This window comes from Triturus cristatus, chromosome 5_2 (genome assembly GCF_964204655.1).
Source record: "Triturus cristatus chromosome 5_2, aTriCri1.1, whole genome shotgun sequence".
NCBI lineage: Eukaryota > Metazoa > Chordata > Amphibia > Caudata > Salamandridae > Triturus > Triturus cristatus.
Window position 1 is genome coordinate 749,307,893 of NC_140588.1, and position 17,546 is coordinate 749,325,438.

The window sequence follows — 17,546 nt, forward strand, 5'->3', positions numbered from 1 at the left end:
CTTTAGGCCTTCCCAAGTTTTCATTTGTTTTTCTGACTTCTGGATAAAACCTTCAACAAACAGCGTTATTGTTGGAGTTTCCAAAACAGTATTAGGTTATGTCAGCTAATGGACCTCTTCCAACCTACTTTTGGGCTTACCTGGTAAAATGAGGTGTCTCTCTAGGTCCACCATTGTAAAACCTGCTCCTACTGGTCCTGTCCTTATACCTCGTCTCTGGGTGCGAGTAGAACGCCTAACAGGTTACATGCCAGTTTCAAAGCAGATCTATGCTATATAGCTGTCTTCACAGAAATTAGAAAGTGCCGGAGTTCTTTGTTGTGCTCTGAGTTGCAATTTTTACCAAGATCACTCTTCCTTTCCCACTCAGATTCCTAATGTAAGTGTAAGGTGATGTTCCTATAATTATTAGCACTGACAGAATCTTCCATCAGGACAACTTCCCAAAAATGCCTTTGTTCTCCAAGCAGACCTTGAAATGGGCCGTTCACACCAAATCATTGTAAGTTCTGGACTGAGGAAATTCCATCAGAGCCACTGCTGAAGGGGAGGACTTGGCAGAGCCAGTTTATGGGGTGTCACTGCTCAGAAACACTTCCTTATGACATTTATCCTACACATCTAAGTTTGCCATTTAATTATATTTGTAATAACTAGGAGAATGCTGTGAAAACGCATGTTCCAAGAATTCTTAAGCCAACTTAAAGAAATGTGGATTTTACACATAAGCAGACCTTAGCAAATGTAAACAATCTATTTTAGTCTGTGCAGAAAAATCATTTTTCAAATCTGGTACTGCACGGACATGCCAGATAAATAACTTGGCTTGGTTCAGTACTACCCAATTTGCAGCTAGACCTTGCAGGCATCCAGGCACGGTTTACATGTGACTTACTTAATGTTAGCAGTAGGTTTCTAAGCATGTCAAAGTGGTTTACTGTGACATGTGCTTGTTGCAACTTGGCTACTTCAGACCAGGGTTGCAATAGAAGCCCTGATGTCATGTTTTAAAATATGTTGGAAGATCATATGACAGCCTACTCATCTATTTTTATGCAAAATTGCACAGTTATTACCCATTTTACAGTTCCCCTACCTATAAGGCGGACTGATTACTACATATTAATTTACAAATATATACGTACGGGAGAGGAAATTTCCTTTGATGGCATTCTTGAATCACATTTGACTCCTAGCAGGTTATGAACCCCAGATTCACAATCCTGCCCACGCCCCTCCCCAGCTTGCACTAGATGCAACATTACAGCAGAAAAGCAGGAAGACAATTCTTTAATGCAGTATTATTAAGGTCTCCTCAGTGTAAGCTGAAATCACATCTGGGTTTATTTTTAAATGATTATGGGCAGTATTTAATGTTTGGGGGTTATCTCCTGGGGTGGTAAATAAGGTGACGTTCAGGGGATAATGTCAGTTGTTTTGGTTTCAATTGAGAGGCACTGGAAGAATGAGAATTGTTCATCAGCGTATGAAAGAAATGTAAAGGCAGATCCTTGCACCACTCAGGGTGATGGAGGTTACCCTCTCCTTGGTGAGGGAAGTAATATTTTGGCCCACTGATATTATGCAATTGTGCGGCCACTGCCATTTTTGCATAGTTATAGATCTGCCGCATTTTTCACATAATCATCATCTGCCCAAAAATCTGCAGCTTTAAAAAAAATGTTTTACCTCAAACAGTTCAGTAGTTACTCAAAACACAGCGACACGTGTAGCAGCATAATGGAAGGCCCTTTGCAATGGTTAACTGGTCGCCTCAGTTGCTGGTTGCTTTATTTGAGTGACAAAATCGTACTAATAAGGTGCAACCAGTGCCCACGGCAGTGTAATCAAGTTTGAAAATGACTAAATAATGAAGCAATACTATCACAAAATGTGCTGTATTACACCACATAATTTGCCTTTTCTTGCTGCATAATTTACTCGATCCTGCCACATAATTTGCTCATCCCTCCTCCTTCCGCAGAATAATTCCAGTGGCCCCGGCATTATTGCATTAGTGTAAGCCACGAAGGCCTGTGTGATTGAGCATGAAGAAAGTAATGTATGTGCTCCCCTGAATGAGTGCGATGATGTGGTTACCTGATTCCTCTACTCAGCCATGGTTATGTAGTTAGTTCAAACTATTTAGGCCGTGCTGAGGCAGCTACTGAGGTGGAAGTAAACTTTAGATTATGTTGACATGAATTGTTCCTGGACCTAAGAGTGGATCATGTAAGATTTTCTGAACCGCTGTAGTCAGATGGACTCAGAAGTACATATATGATGGTATTTAATTATACTTTATTTCGTGTTCACACTTTGTGAAACCGAACAGGGATATGTGCCGATTGCTGTACAGATCAGCGCCAAACTACCATCATGTTGTGTGGGTGGAGCAAAGAAGTAAAGTAGCTTTTCTAGGACAGCATGGAATACCTCACACAAAAAACTTGCACTTCATGGGTTACGAGCCTTACACAAGTCTGTACTTTCATGGACTCTTGAAACCCTTGATAAATGCCACTCGTTTCAGACACCAACTGTAGCTTTGTGCAAACCTCACGCACGTCTGGCTCCCCCTACTAGCAGTTTCACGTGAAAAGCGTTAGATATCTTGTCGCGCGACGCCCTCAGCATCTTTTCAGTGGCTAATGAGAGAACTGCAATAGATTTTGGTGGCGTTTAGCAGCCCTGCCTGGGCCAAAAACAACCGTAGAATCTTAAAATACCTCCTGGGACGCAAACTGCTTTGGTAGACGTTACAAACGGTCTCTTCTTTTTCAGGCACCTGTAGCAGTTATAAAGGGAATGCAAACACTGTCAAGAAAATTAAACATTTATAAAGCCTCCCGTGGTATTTTAAGGCGCAGGCTTGCTATGTGTAGCCTAAACTAGGGTACGAAATGTGGAACTAATGTGGTCTTTGATATGCAAAAGTGCTGAGGGTAGCAGAAGCAGCGGAGTGCTGCAGTCAGCAGTTATGGATGAAATATTGTGACGGGACGATGTTCAGAAAGTGTCTGTTGCTTTCATAATCTTCACCAGTAACCGTTTTTCGAAAATGCCATTAAAAAAAGATTCCGGGTTTCATCTGCACACGTGTGAAGAGAAGCTTAAAAGCATTGGTGCAGTGTATTTGCATAAAGCTCTGAGCCCGCTTTCCCGGAGCCAGCAGCTTCAGAATTGATTAAAACGATTCGACAGCTCTCACCAAACTCGCGTGCATCCGGAGCTCGGCCGCGTCCTCGTGCCAAATGCGGCGAGGGGCTCCGGCCCCGAACGTCTAAAAGACAAGAAAGCTCCCTTCCCCTCCTCCTCTGAACATGTATTACATGGAATTCATCGGAGGCGCTCCTTTCTCCTGATAAGGATGTTCTTTTAGATGCAATATGTAATTGTGGAACAGCTTATGTGTTTGAACAGCAGGAGACGGATTTAGCTCAATGCGCGTACTTTTCACAGAAAAAAAGCAGAGGTCTTGAACCGTGCGCTGCTGTACAGGAAAAACCACAAACACCCTGCATTGTAAGGAAGAGCTGCATTTCCGCCAACATACACTTCTCGTGCCCAGCGAAAACTATCAACATTCCACTTGGGCCTCCTTTCATTCCTGTGGATGAAAATGCGAAAAAAGGGTTAAATGCACCTGCTCAACCAAGTGGTCCATGTGCAGCGCCGGCGGTGGCAGCAGCAGCTTTCGGCTGAGAAATAGTCTGCAGAGATACATGCACAGCAATTCAACTGATGCTGGCGGGAGCCTGCGGTGGAGTCTGACGGGAGCCCCGAGCCCCCTCCCCTGCCTGTCTGCAGCCTGGAGTAGTAAAAGGACAGGAGGTCCTCTGCCGTCTACACCCTACTGCTCCGCTCGCCCCTCCTCCCCATCTGCCAGGGGTCTCACCGAATGTCGAAATCTTCTTGGACACCCCCAGACACCCTCTCTGGACACCCCCTGATGCCCTGAGAAAGGAGAGAAGAACTCTTTGCATCCGTTGTATTCTCTTTGTGGACTACCTCTTCCTGCCTGGAAGCTCTCCGGTGGCGTATCCTTCCGTGCACCTTCCACCCTCACCTGCCCCCCACAGGTGGCATGCAGATGGCATAGAGCCCACCGTCACCGCCACCACGGTCCCGCTGCTAAAGCAAAGAGTTGCTGGAATGGGGGACTAGAGGAGACGTGATGCCACCCGAGAACTGCCTTTGTTCGCAGGATGCGTGCATCAGGCTGACACCCCGGCCCCGGGATTGTGCCAACACCGAGTGAACACTACCGCGGGGCAGAGGAGGATTACTACAGATCCTGCCTGCGGTAAGGGCTTCCAGAAGCAGCCCTGGGACCCGAGCGCCTTTGGACTCTCCGGCACAGGTGAGCCGGCAGGGAGGGCATGCTGCATTGGCCGGGTGCTGTACTACTTTGGCAATAATACCACGCTGAGGGGATTTTTTATGTATTGTCTTACCAGTGGACGTGTCCTTTGAGGGTTCTCAGCATGTGTTTTAGTTGTACTGTGTTTTCTAAATGAAATTTGTTTTGTTGAGCGGCAAATTGCCGATCATCCTGAACAGGTAGTTTGTGAGAGCGAACTTGGTGTAAGCGGCAACTTTGGTGCGCAGCAGCAACGCGTGGCGCTGGGTCAAGCGCTCCCCTGAATAACTGCTCTACTCGCGCACCTTTGGTGCAGTGGCTTTTTTCAAGGTAGGACCGCACGATTTACTCCATGCTGTGCAATTAGCTGGCATTGCGAGTCCGAGCGCGAGAGGGGGGTGGGGGGCCCGGCTGAGTAAGCGGCGCGTTAGTTGGGGGTAGCTGAGTAAATGTGCGTAATGCCCGTCCCGGCTTTTAGAATTACATTCACATGTAGAAGAGGCGCGCACTGTAATCCCACCCAACCCGCTCCGAAACGCGGGTGGGATGTGGTCATATGAGAGCCCTTCACGAGGATCCTAAAAGGCAGGCTCAATTACAAGGGATAAGAAATATGCCCCCAGACCTGAATTGCTACAAACGTAAAACACCTGTTTATTATTGCATTTGTATGGACAGAACGAGCCCTCTCGGACACGTTTCCCCTTAGCAATACTGCCTCTTGTCTGTTATCTTTTTGTATCTTAAAGTCTCTCTACCCGCGCTCCCCTATTGTAGGCACTCATCACTGCAAGCAGCCGCCATCGACAACACATAAATCCACGCATCCATCCGCCCATACCCAACTATCCATCCATCCACCCACCCATCCATCCATCCATCCATCCATCCATCCATCCATCCATCCATCCATCCATCCACCCACCCACCCAACCATCCACCTACCCACCCACCAATGCACCCATCCATCCATCCATCCATCCATCCACCCACCTACCAATCCACCCACCCATCGATCCATCCACCCACCCATTTTATTTCCTGTTACGGTTCGGGTGGCAGGATCCAGGGCCCACGTTGTGCTCTTCCTGTGGCCCTTTCTTTTCACACACAGCCTGGTGTGTTTAGTCCAAAGGACACACGCATCAGGAAGTCTTGGATTTTCCATTATCTGCCTCATAATTGCAAGAGCAGCCGGCACGTTCGCTTCCTGCAGGATGATTTACTTTTTACAGCGCTGAGCTCATTTTTACGTAGCGCCTTATTTGCCTGCAGGCTTTGCAGCCACCAGCTTAACATTTGGAGACAGGGCTCTTTCAAAGCTCGCCTACAGAAAACGTGCATGAATACAACGGACAGCAACGTAGATCATCGTAAGTGGAAAGGCATGTTTTTGAAAGAAAATACACATTAACGCCCACCGTCCAACCCAATCCTGACCCTTTTTTCAGATCCTATTATTCCTACGAAAAGTGGAGTGGCCCGTGGCCTGATGTGAGCTGAACACAGATCCCCTGACACACTTGCAGACAAAAGAGGCCATTAAACAGCAAGACACGCCTTCGCTGAAACCCGACCAATGAATTAACAAAAACGAATTTGTTTTACAAAAGGAACCAGTTAGTCTACCACAGAGGGCTGTCTTAAGGGATTTAATACACGTTTTCCCCCCCGCGGCGTAGCTAGTGCATCATCACGGGCCCTTGAAGGACATCGGTCTCCTGGGTGTTTGTTTGAATTTCAAAATGTATCATTAATCAGGGTTCACTGGGCCCCTCGGACCGCTGTGCCCTGGTGCCACTGCATCTGCTGCACCATTGGAAGCTACACCCCGGTCTTTTCCGTTTAATAGCAAGTTGATTTTGTCAAATTAAACCATATAATATAATATAGAATGGTTAACATTTATTTTGCTAATTAATGCCATGTTGAGTTTTGCCATTTACTACTCCCAATCTCGATACTCCTCGTGTACCTTCATGCCTCCAGAACCCGCACATGAGTTCCTATTGCGCAAAACAGGCAGCGCGTCGTACAACTTACGGCCAAATTATACACGATGAACAGGAGGGACCGAGGCTGGCAGTCTGACCGCAGAGGCACAGGGACTGACAGGTGGGCTGCAGAGGCACTGGGGCTGACAGGTGGGCTGCAGAGGCACAGAGACTGACAGGTGGGCTGCAGAGGCACAGAGCCTGACAGGTGGGTTTTAGAGGCACAAGGGCTGGCCGGTGGGTGGCAGAGGCACATGGACTGACAGGTGGGCTGCAGAGGCACAGGGACTGACAGGTGGGCTGCAGAGCACAGGGACTGACAGGTGGGCGGAGGAGGCACATGGACTGACAGGTGGGCGGAGGAGGCACAGGGACTGACAGGTGGGTTTCAGAGGCACAAGGGCTGGCAGGTGGGCGGCAGAGGCACAGGGACTGACAGGTGGGCTGCAGAGGCACAGGGAATGACAGGTGGGCCGCAGTGGCACAGGGTCTGACAGGTGGGTGGCGGAGGCATAGGGTCTGACAGGTGGGTGGTGGAGGCACAGGGACTGACAGGTGGGCCGCAGAAGCACAGGGACTGACAGGTGGGTGGCGTAGGCACAGGGACTGACAGGTGGGCCGCAGAGGCACAGGGACTGACAGGTAGGCGACAGAGGCACACAGGACTGCCATGTGGGCTTCAGAGGCACAGAGGCTGCCAGGTGGGCAGCAGAGACATTGAGACTGACAGTTGGGTCGCAGAGGCAAAAGGGATGACAGGTGGGCGGCAGAGATACTGGGGCTGACAGGTGGGCGGCAGAGATACTGGGGCTGACAGGTGGGCGACAGAGGCACAGGGCTTACAGGTGGGCTGAAGAAGCACAGTTTAACTTTTCTTAAACAATTCTTAGAGAGGATAATTATAAAGTAAACAAAGGTTGATCTTATTGTACAGAAAGTAACTTAGATCTGGCTTATATAGGAACTGAGCAAAAACCAAAGGAAATGATGGACGGAGTGTTGAACATTGCAAGCACTCACCCCCAGTCAACTTATCTGGGTTTAATCCATCGCAGTTCTTTAGCTCACTCTGCCACCCCAGTTCAGACATGGCCATATGCAAATCAGTCTGACCCTGTGCCTCATGGGAACAGTCCAGCCCGAACTGCCAAGCCATGTCTTCCCTGGACCGGAAACAAGCTTCCTAGGACCGGTTTCTGGCATTTCAGCCGTCTTCAGCCAGGCTTGCTTGAATCCAGTGGCAAAGTGAGCAAGGGACTCACGTCTGAGCATACCCTGCCAACTTATGGCGAACAAAGCAAAAACCAAAGGAAATGATGGACGGAGTGTTGAACATTGCAAGCACTCACCCCCAGTCAACTGATCTGGGTTTAATCCATCACCGTTCTTTAGCCCACTCTGCCACCCCAGTTCAGACATGGCCATATGCAAAGCAGTCTGACCCTGTGCCTCATGGGAACAGTCCAGCCCGAACTGCCAAGCCATGTCTTCCCTGGACCGGAAACAAGCTTCCTAGGACTGGTTTCTAGCATTTCAGCCGTCTTCAGCCAGGCTTGCTTGAATCCAGTGGCAAAGTGAGCAAGGGACTCACGTCTGAGCATACCCTGCCAACTTATGGCGAACAAAGCAAAAACCAAAGGAAATGATGGATGGAGTGTTGAACATTGCAAGCACTCACCCCCAGTCAACTGATCTGGGTTTAATCCATCACCGTTCTTTAGCCCACTCTGCCACCCCAGTTCAGACATGGCCATATGCAAATCAGTCTGACCCTGTGCCTCATGGGAACAGTCCAGCCCGAACTGCCAAGCCATGTCTTCCCTGGACCGGAAACAAGCTTCCTAGGACCGGTTTCTGGCATTTCAGACGTCTTCAGCCAGGCTTGCTTGAATCCAGGGGCAAAGTGAGCAAGGGACTCACGTCTGAGCATACCCTGCCAACTTATGGCGAACAAAACAAAAACCAAAGGAAATGATGAACGGAGTGTTGAACATTGCAAGCACTCACCCCCAGTCAACTGATCTGGGTTTAATCCATCACCGTTCTTTAGCCCACTCTGCCACCCCAGTTCAGACATGGCCATATGCAAATCAGTCTGACCCTGTGCCTCATGGGAACATTCCAGCCCGAACTGCCAAGCCATGCTCACTTTGCCACTGGATTCAAGCAAGCCTGGCTGAAGACGGCTGAAATGCCAGAAAACGGTCCTAGGAAGCTTGTTTCCGGTCCAGGGAAGACATGGCTTGGCAGTTCGGGCTGGACTGTTCCCATGAGGCACAAGGTCAGACTGATTTGCATATGGCCATGTCTGAACTGGGGTGGCAGAGTGGGCTAAAGAACGGTGATGGATTAAACCCAGATCAGTTGACTGGGGGTGAGTGCTTGCAATGTTCAACACTCCGTCCATCATTTCCTTTGGTTTTTGCATTGTTCGCCATAAGTTGTCAGGGTATGCTCAGACGTGAGTCCCTTGCTCACTTTGCTACTGGATTCAAGCAAGCCTGGCTGAAGACGGCTGAAATGCCAGAAACCGGTCCTAGGAAGCTTGTTTTCGGTCCAGGGAAGACATGGCTTGGCAGTTCGGGCTGGACTGTTCCGTTCCCATGAGGCACAGGGTCAGACTGATTTGCATATGGCCATGTCTGAACTGGGGTGGCAGAGTGGGCTAAAGAACGGTGATGGATTAAACCCAGATCAGTTGACTGGGGGTGAGTGCTTGCAATGTTCAACACTCCGTCCATCATTTCCTTTGGTTTTTGCTTTATATAGGAACTGACCTGTACAAATATGCTGGAAAATGAAAACTCAACAATTATTTTGCCACTCATAATGGAAGCACAATTGTAAAAAATAAAACCCCAATATCGATCATAACTTCAAAGGATGTGTCACATTTGGTAGCTTTGATGTCTTTGGAAGATGAATTGGTTGAGAGTTCTGATGGTGAATCCTCTCTGGCTATGTCGGATCTCCAGATCTACTAAGTAACAAGTCTTGCCACCTGGAAAACTGGAAAAAGCAAAAGTACACCGTGTTCCCCTTTTTGCCCACAACTACCTATAGGCAATATGACTGATTGATTTATTCCAGGAGATAATGGTACAAGAGATTAATCAATTTCCTGGGAAAAACCAAACTTCTAAAAGAGGTAATATGACTATGAGAGGCTGGCAAGCTTTGAAATATCTAAAGGAGGATTATAACATTATTATCAAAGCCTCTGACAAAGGTGGCAATAAGGTTATCCAGGTTCATTCCAAATACACCCTGGAGGCAGAAAGGAAACAAAAAATTGAGCAAAATTATACAATGTTGAATAAAAATCCAATTAATGAATTTACCACAGACTACGATCGGAAACAGGATATATGGAAGGAGAGAGGTTTGATTGACGAAGATGAGTTTAGGTATCTGAAGATAGATCATCCAGTGACACCAACTATCTATTTCCTTGTAAAAGTACATAATAACATAGAACACCACCCCTAGACACTGTAAGCACCATTGGTTTCTTATTGGAAAACACTTTAAGGTTCATTGACATCTTTCTCTTGCAATGTGTTGCACAACTTTCTTCCTATTTGAGGGACCCTATTGATTTTTCGAACAAGATAAACGATATACTCTGGATGACGGGTATCCAGTGGCAACACTTGATATAGTCTCTTTCAAAAGCCCATTCAGCACTCACATGGAATTCATGCATGCAGGTACTTTTTAAGACACTTTTTAAAATGGAGGAAAATTCTGAGATGCTGTCAGAAAGGCTGAACTTTTGCTTTAACCACTGTGTATTTATTTTCAATGGCATCCACTACTTGCAAAGGCTAGGTACAGCTATTGGTACATCTTTTGCACCCACATATGCAAATTTAATGATCGGATGGTGGGAAGCAGAGGCAGTGTGGAAGGAAGAAAATATCAAATAATGTTGGACATGTAAAGTTATGGATTTTGTTTATCAATGATATGTTTACTATCTGGGACAGAGCAAGAGAGAGTCTAGAATTGTTCATCACCTTCCTAAATAATAATGAGTGTAATTTGAAAAGTACCCATAATATTAGTGCAGATAGATTTTATTTCTTGGATATTTAAACTTTCATCACACATGTACAATTCTCCACTAAAATCCAATGGAAGTGCACATCTTGGAACAGCATACTGCATGCAAATAGTGGCCATCCAAAGACGTTACAATGGAGAGTGCCATTTAGGGAATGTTATGGGTCAGGTGCTTCTGCTCAGAAACAGATGATTTTGAAGTACAAGCTGCATAGATGATTTGTCACTTTGAGCAAATGGGCTCCCCATTGGATGTATTACAGAACTACATGTTCATCTGTAGGGACCACTATGATCAAGCTGATAGAACCTCAATGTATTTCCCTAACATATCTGAATATTAGAATAATCTGCATCTTGTGTATTCAAAATGCTGTGTGCAGTTATGAACCAAATTTAATCAGAATGGACAAGTTTTTTAAATGTTCAATACCATAATTTATTTTTCTCTGGGATTTATTTTCAACTTTATTCGTTACTTATTTTTGAATATATATGAGCTTGATAAATGTTTGTAAATATGAATTGATTTCAACATAGGCCTTTTAGCACAAGAAAGTTACACATTTTGATGGAAATGTTGATGGTTAGGACAAATGATATTGTTTGGTTTCAATACCAATGCAATCTGGAGTATTAATGCACTAGCAGATATATGTATTCTATTTTGAAATGGGTTTCCTTTATATAGTACACAGTTGACTCTCCAGCTTTGTTTATTGGCACATTATGGCTTGCATTTAATGACTATTATTCAAAGCACCAGCACTTTAAATATTGAGATGGAAGTAGGGAGTTCTGAGTATGAAACCAAGAATTCAGAGTTCTCATATAGGATTTTGGATTTTTTGATTTGTTTTAGTCTTAAAATGAGCATTTCTTCTATTAATTTATGGAATTTAAATGTATTCCTCTAAATGTTCCTGACATTACTAAATAGATGCATTATATGGTGCATTGATTTACTCCATTTATAACTTTGTGGGTTGTCGCATCAACTGCATTGCAATGCTCTGGAGTTGAACAAAGATGCTATATAAAATTGTCTGGTTGTGACCTTCATCCCCCTCATTCTATTACCAGGGTTTGAAATGAAATGTTTGCCGAGATTCCTTATATATATATATATATATATGTATATATGAATGGAGCATATATTCTCAGAGCAACATTTTATCAAATCACGTACTTTAAAACAAAGCAACACTTATTGTTTGCAATTACGTAACTGTTAATTGTTTTTGTGTTCAAATGAATCTCTTGAAAATGATGGCTGAAGTGGGTCATTTCTATCTCCAATGCTCTAGTTGTTTTTCAACAGGGTAGAAGGACTTTTGCACAGTGTCACTTTAAATGGATTGCTTACAGCAATGAGCTGTATGGTTTAGTTGGATGCAAATCGCTGAAATGCATTGGCTATTCTTTTTGCATGCTATGCACTTTTATGGTCAAATGAAAGTGAAATAAAACTTTGTGGCTCACACAGACTGCCTCTTCTTTGGTGTTTGAATGTTCATTCAAGAACGCAGTGGAAGATATCTATCTATCTTCTATCTATCTATTTATCTAAGACATTGTATATATAAAACTTTGGAGACTTTTGCTTTTTAGTGACTTGTTTTATCTGTGGTGATGTATCGATGCCTTGGAAGTGCATGAATTTTGACAAGGACTGCGATGCAGCGAAATAATTGAACATGATAAGTACATTGTACTGCAGTTCGAATCTACCTGCATTTTACTTCCATAATGCATTCTGGGAGATGTAGGATTTAAAGACTACAATGCCACCAAGTAGCGTATCCTCATTGGTTATCAGAGACTGCTCTCCAAATTATGGATGACTGAACAGCTGAAACGTGTCTGGAATTAATTTACAATTGCCGCCCTGCACTATTAAAGCACTTTGTTCTCCAAAGTCGAGCCTCTGCTGTTCTTTAATGTTGCTGGTTGGGGGCCACCTACTTTGGAGAAAGTTGGTTTGTTTTGGAGATTATGTATATATATATATTCACTGAAAAAACCATAGGTTTCACACACGTTATAGTTAGGAATTAGCATTTACAAACCTTGGAAATTCACTGAAAAAACCATAGGTTTCACACATGTTATAGTTAGATGGACATTTCACTCGTACAAAACCATTGAAATTCCCCCGTTATAGTTGGTTCAGCCAGAAGAAGGTGAATGCCCCAAAAGTCACATGCACTGTTTGTGGAGTTGTCTTATCTAGAGGAGATCCAAAAAAAAAATACTCCTTTAGTATTCATTCTATGTTGAGGCACTTCCAAACAGTGCATCCTGTGGCTTATGCTCGTGAATCTAGAAGAGCCACAAGAGGCAACCCTGCAGCTGCTGAGCCGAGCACATCATCTGCGGCCGCAGATTCACCTGCTTCAAGATCTCTGGATATCCACCCTCTGTTCCAGAAGGTTCATATACAGTGCAATATGTGCAATGTTGTTCTCTGTTATGGTGAGAGCAGCATTAACTTAATAGAGAACAAAATACAGCAGCACACATGCTCCACCCCATATTTTTTTTCATTTTTTGTTTTTGTTCCTGTTGAACAGTTTTTCATTCCCTGTTTTTTTTTGCTGGTCTAAAAAAATAAAAAACAAATACAAAATTGTTAAAAAAAAAAAAAAATACAAAACAAAAAAGACAAAAAAACAGTTCTTTTCAGAACTCACCAACATCTAAACACTTAAACGTGATTTTTAATTCTATTTTTTTTATTAATTTTTGGCCACCATGCGCACACAGTGCGCGCACCCCGCGAGTTTTTGAAAAAAAAAAAAAATCTTTTTTTCACCCTTCGGGGTCCTTCAGGGACCCCCTGACAAAGGCTAGGGGGTCAGGAACTCTCTACCCTGCCCCCTTTTCACATTTTTCACCTTTGTTTTTCACTGCCACACACAAAATGGCATCTGACACTTCCTGATTTCGACCGATTCGAATGTTGACTGACATCTAACCACCAATCAGAATTACACTCGCGCACGGCACCATGCGCGCACGGTGCGCGCCTATAGATATGTATGTACTGTTAACTGCAATGTTCTCAGAAACTACTCAACAGATTGACACCATATATGCAAAAGGCACATCTCTGACCTGAGGACTACCTCTTTGCCAAATTTCAAGTAATTCTGTTCAGCCGTACGGGCTGTACCTTCGACTAAAGGTCCTATGGGAAAATGCATGGGGAAAACGCGTTTTGGGACTCCCCTTTTTTCTCAGCCTCCGCTTGACGAATCACCCCGAGACTTTCAGGGTAGGAGCTGAGCGGAGCGCCCCAATAGTTTTGAAAATTTCGCAAGGATTCGTCAACCGGCGCCAAAGTTATTCAAAATAGAATTTTCAGGTTTCCTATGGGAACTCGGTCCTAACTATAACTATCTACTGGCGACCGCCAGTAGATAATATATATATAAACATCTATATATATATATATATATATATATATATATATATATATATATACAACAAAAAGGTTGGGTTGCAGGTAAATTGCCCGGCGCTGCAATCTCAGACACTGGTCCCCACCAGTGTTGTCCAAATATTAAACATAACAAACTCTGAGGACAATAGTTATCAGTATTCTCAATAATAAACAGATGATAAATCTTCTCATTCGTTCATTTCATGGTGTTTTTATTCTTGATTCTTTTTAGAAGTCACCTGTTCACAAACAAGAGTCACAGAACTTGCCCAAAACTTGCCAACACGTGTTTGGCGCCAGTTGCGCTTCTTCAGGGCTGTGATATAAACAAAATATTTGATACATTTAGAATTAAACTCATCCATCTTATTAGTACATCAATGTCTCTACATTTTTAAATAATGATACATGGCGATGTTTTGGCCTTCAATAATTTCATCTTGAGCCAAACAAAGAAATATACATTTTGTATATACAGGTGAATACAGAAAATCCAAAAAGATTAAAAAAAAACGGGAAGAAATAGGGAAAATTAGGAGCATAGGGCCTGTATTTTAGTCATAAAGTCATTTGTCATACACGGTGCGCTCACGGTGAAAAACCTGAAAAAAACAATAATTAATAAATACATAACTTAGCATTTAAAAAAGCGTACAAATTCACTGAAAAAATCATAGGTTTCACACACGTTATAGTTACGAATTAGCATTTAAAAAACCTTGCAAATTCACTTAAAAAACCATAGGTTTCACACATGTTATAGTTAGCTGGACATTTCACTTGTAAAAAACCAATGAAATTCCCCCGTTATAGTTAGTGCAGGCAACTATAACTCACGCGACCGCAATCCTCTGCTGATGATGTCAGATATTACATCACTGATGACATATGTGTCTTTATGAAAAATAAATATTTGTAATATATGTATAGCTAAAGATCAATGGAAGAAGACATGGGTAAATAAGTGTCTAAATACAGTGATGTAATATCTGACGTCATCAGCAGAGGATTGCGGTCGCGTGAGTTATAGTTGCCTGCACTAACTATAACGGGGGAATTTCATTGGTTTTTTACGAGTGAAATGTCCAGCTAACCACAACATGTGTGAAACCTATGGTTTTTTAAGTGACTATATATATATATATTCAGTGAAAAAACCATAGGTTTCAAACACGTTATAGTTAGCTGGACATTTCACTCGTAAAAAACCAATGAAATTCCCCCGTTATAGTTAGTTAAGCTAACTATAACTCGCGCACCCGCAATCCACTGCTGATGACGTCACATATAACATCACTCATGACATGGTCACTGACATCACTCATGACATCACTGATGACATCTCAAATGACATCACTGATGACATCACTGATGACATCATCCAGTGAATGTGTGTTTTTCTGAAAATTAAATATGTTTTATATATGTATATCTCAAGGTCGATGGAAGAATAAATGGGTATATAAGTGTCTAAATGGATGATTTGTTTTTGAAAAATTGATTGTTTAACTGACTGATTAAGTGTATCATAGTGAATACATGGCTTAGTGAGTAATGTTTAAATATGTAAATATCTGTATCAGTCTCTCACTTTGTGTATAAGTGGCTGCATGGGTTGGTGAATGGCTACATGGGTGTCTATATAGGTTATTAGTTGTTTTTTTCAGTATCAGTCTGAGTGTCTGCATGATTCGGTGGGGGGTATTACGTAGTGCATAGGTGCATGAATGAGTGACTCACTGTTTGTATGTGTTGAAGACAGCATGTGTGCAGGACTGTATGGGTGGATGAGTGTGTGTATGGGTGTGTTAGTGAGTGAATGACTGTCTCAATAGTGTCTTTATGAGTAACTACATATGTTTTCAACTAGTATATGTGACTATTGGGGTATATAAGTGAGTATATGTGAGAGTGAGAGATTGGAAGACTTCCTGTATCAATAAGTATGTGTTTCTATAAGTGATTGTTTAAAAGACCAAGTATGTGTAAGTTTCCGTAGAAGTAAGTGTGGTGGTGTGTGTATAACTGTATATGAAGGTAAATGGATGTTTGATTCTTTATTACCATGAGTCACTATGTGTGTGAGTAACTCTATGGATGAGTGGCATTGTGTAACAGGATGTACAGGTGTATGAGTACATATGAGTGAGTACATGTATGAGTGACTGTATAGGACTTTTGGTAAATGAGTAGATGTGTATGTGGTTCTTAGAATTACAGAAGAGTTTGTTGAAACTGGTATTGGAATTTCCATTAATTTTTTATTTTGTAGTCTCTATTTTTGAATGTGTGTATCAAAGGTTATATTAGGGTGAGAGGAGGTCTGCCACTTTTTCACAAGGATGATGTCATCAGTGATGTCATCAGTGATGTCATTTGAGATGTCATCAGTGATGTCATGAGTGATGTCAGTGACCATGTCATGAGTGATGTTATATGTGACGTTATCAGCAGTGGATTGCGGGTGCGCGAGTTATAGTTAGCTTAACTAACTATAACGGGGGAATTTCATTGGTTTTTTACGAGTGAAATGTCCAGCTAACTATAACGTGTGTGAAACCTATGGTTTTTTCACTGAATTTGCAAGGTTTTTTAAATGCTAATTCCTAACTATAACGTGTGTGAAACCCATGGTTTTTTCAGTGAATTTGTATGGTTTTTTAAATGCTAATTCCTAACTATAACGTGTGTGAAACCCATGGTTTTTTCAGTGAATTTGTATGGTTTTTTAAATGCTAATTCTTATATTTAACGTGTGTGATTTTTTAAATTTTTTTTTGCAAGGTTTTTTACATCTTTTTATTTTTACTTTATATTCTCTTTAAACACTATGCTTAAATTTTACAAATTCTGCAATATATAATTTTTTCACCTTTTTTTTTTTACCAAACAGGTAACATATATTAGTATAACATAGTGATTTTTTTTTTCCAATTTTTTTTTTTTTTTTTACGTGCGCGTACGGTAAGCTTACGGTAAGCGCACGTTTTGCTTTATGTACGTAATATTTCTACTCTTTTTGCGTATGGTTACGCAATTTACGTAGACGTGTGGACTGCGTACGCGGCGCGTAAGCGCATACGTTACACGCGCACGTTACGCGGAAGTGTTGGGGCGTGCCTGTTATGCGCATGCGCGCGTGCGCGTGTCTTTTATACGCGCATGCGTACTTTTACCGTAAGCGCTCCGTAAGCGCTCCGTAAGCGCTCCGTAAGCGTAACGTACGCGCACGGTGGGTCATGTGATCAAGAAACAACACTTTGATTGGTTTAAAGTACTTTCAGTTCTAGAACTCTCCTACACCACACCCATTCCCCTCATTTCTGCTTGTGATCCCTTAGGAGAAGGAGCTGAGTTGTGTTTGGGATACAATGGCAGACCAGCAGTCCTCTTCTGAGAGTGAGGCTAGCAGCACCACCATCAGGCAGAGAAGGAGGAAACAAAAGAGCTCTTTTATATGGGAGTATTTTTCGTTTCCTGAGGGCCAGAAAAAAGTAAATGCTGCTCTAGTGACTTGCAAGCTTTGCCAGCGTGTACTTTCTAGAGGTAATCCTAACAAGAAGTATTCCTTCGGGAATCACACTATGTTAAGACACCTTGAGGATGTACACCCTAGGACAAATGCTCGACATACTGGAGCAAACCCTTCAGTAAGTCGATCGAGCACATCCCCAGCAGT

At 43.1% G+C, this 17,546-nt stretch overlaps 1 protein-coding gene across 1 annotated transcript in view; it reads left to right on the plus strand.

Annotated features, from left to right (window-relative positions):
* Window positions 1-3,729: 3,729 nt before the first annotated feature.
* HTR2C (5-hydroxytryptamine receptor 2C) overlaps window positions 3,730-17,546 on the plus strand; it is a 3,718,710-nt gene continuing 3,704,893 nt past the window's right edge. The window contains exon 1 of the mRNA XM_085606666.1: window positions 3,730-4,363. The gene's annotated coding sequence lies outside the window, so the exon portion shown is untranslated. The remainder of the gene's footprint in view (window positions 4,364-17,546) is intronic.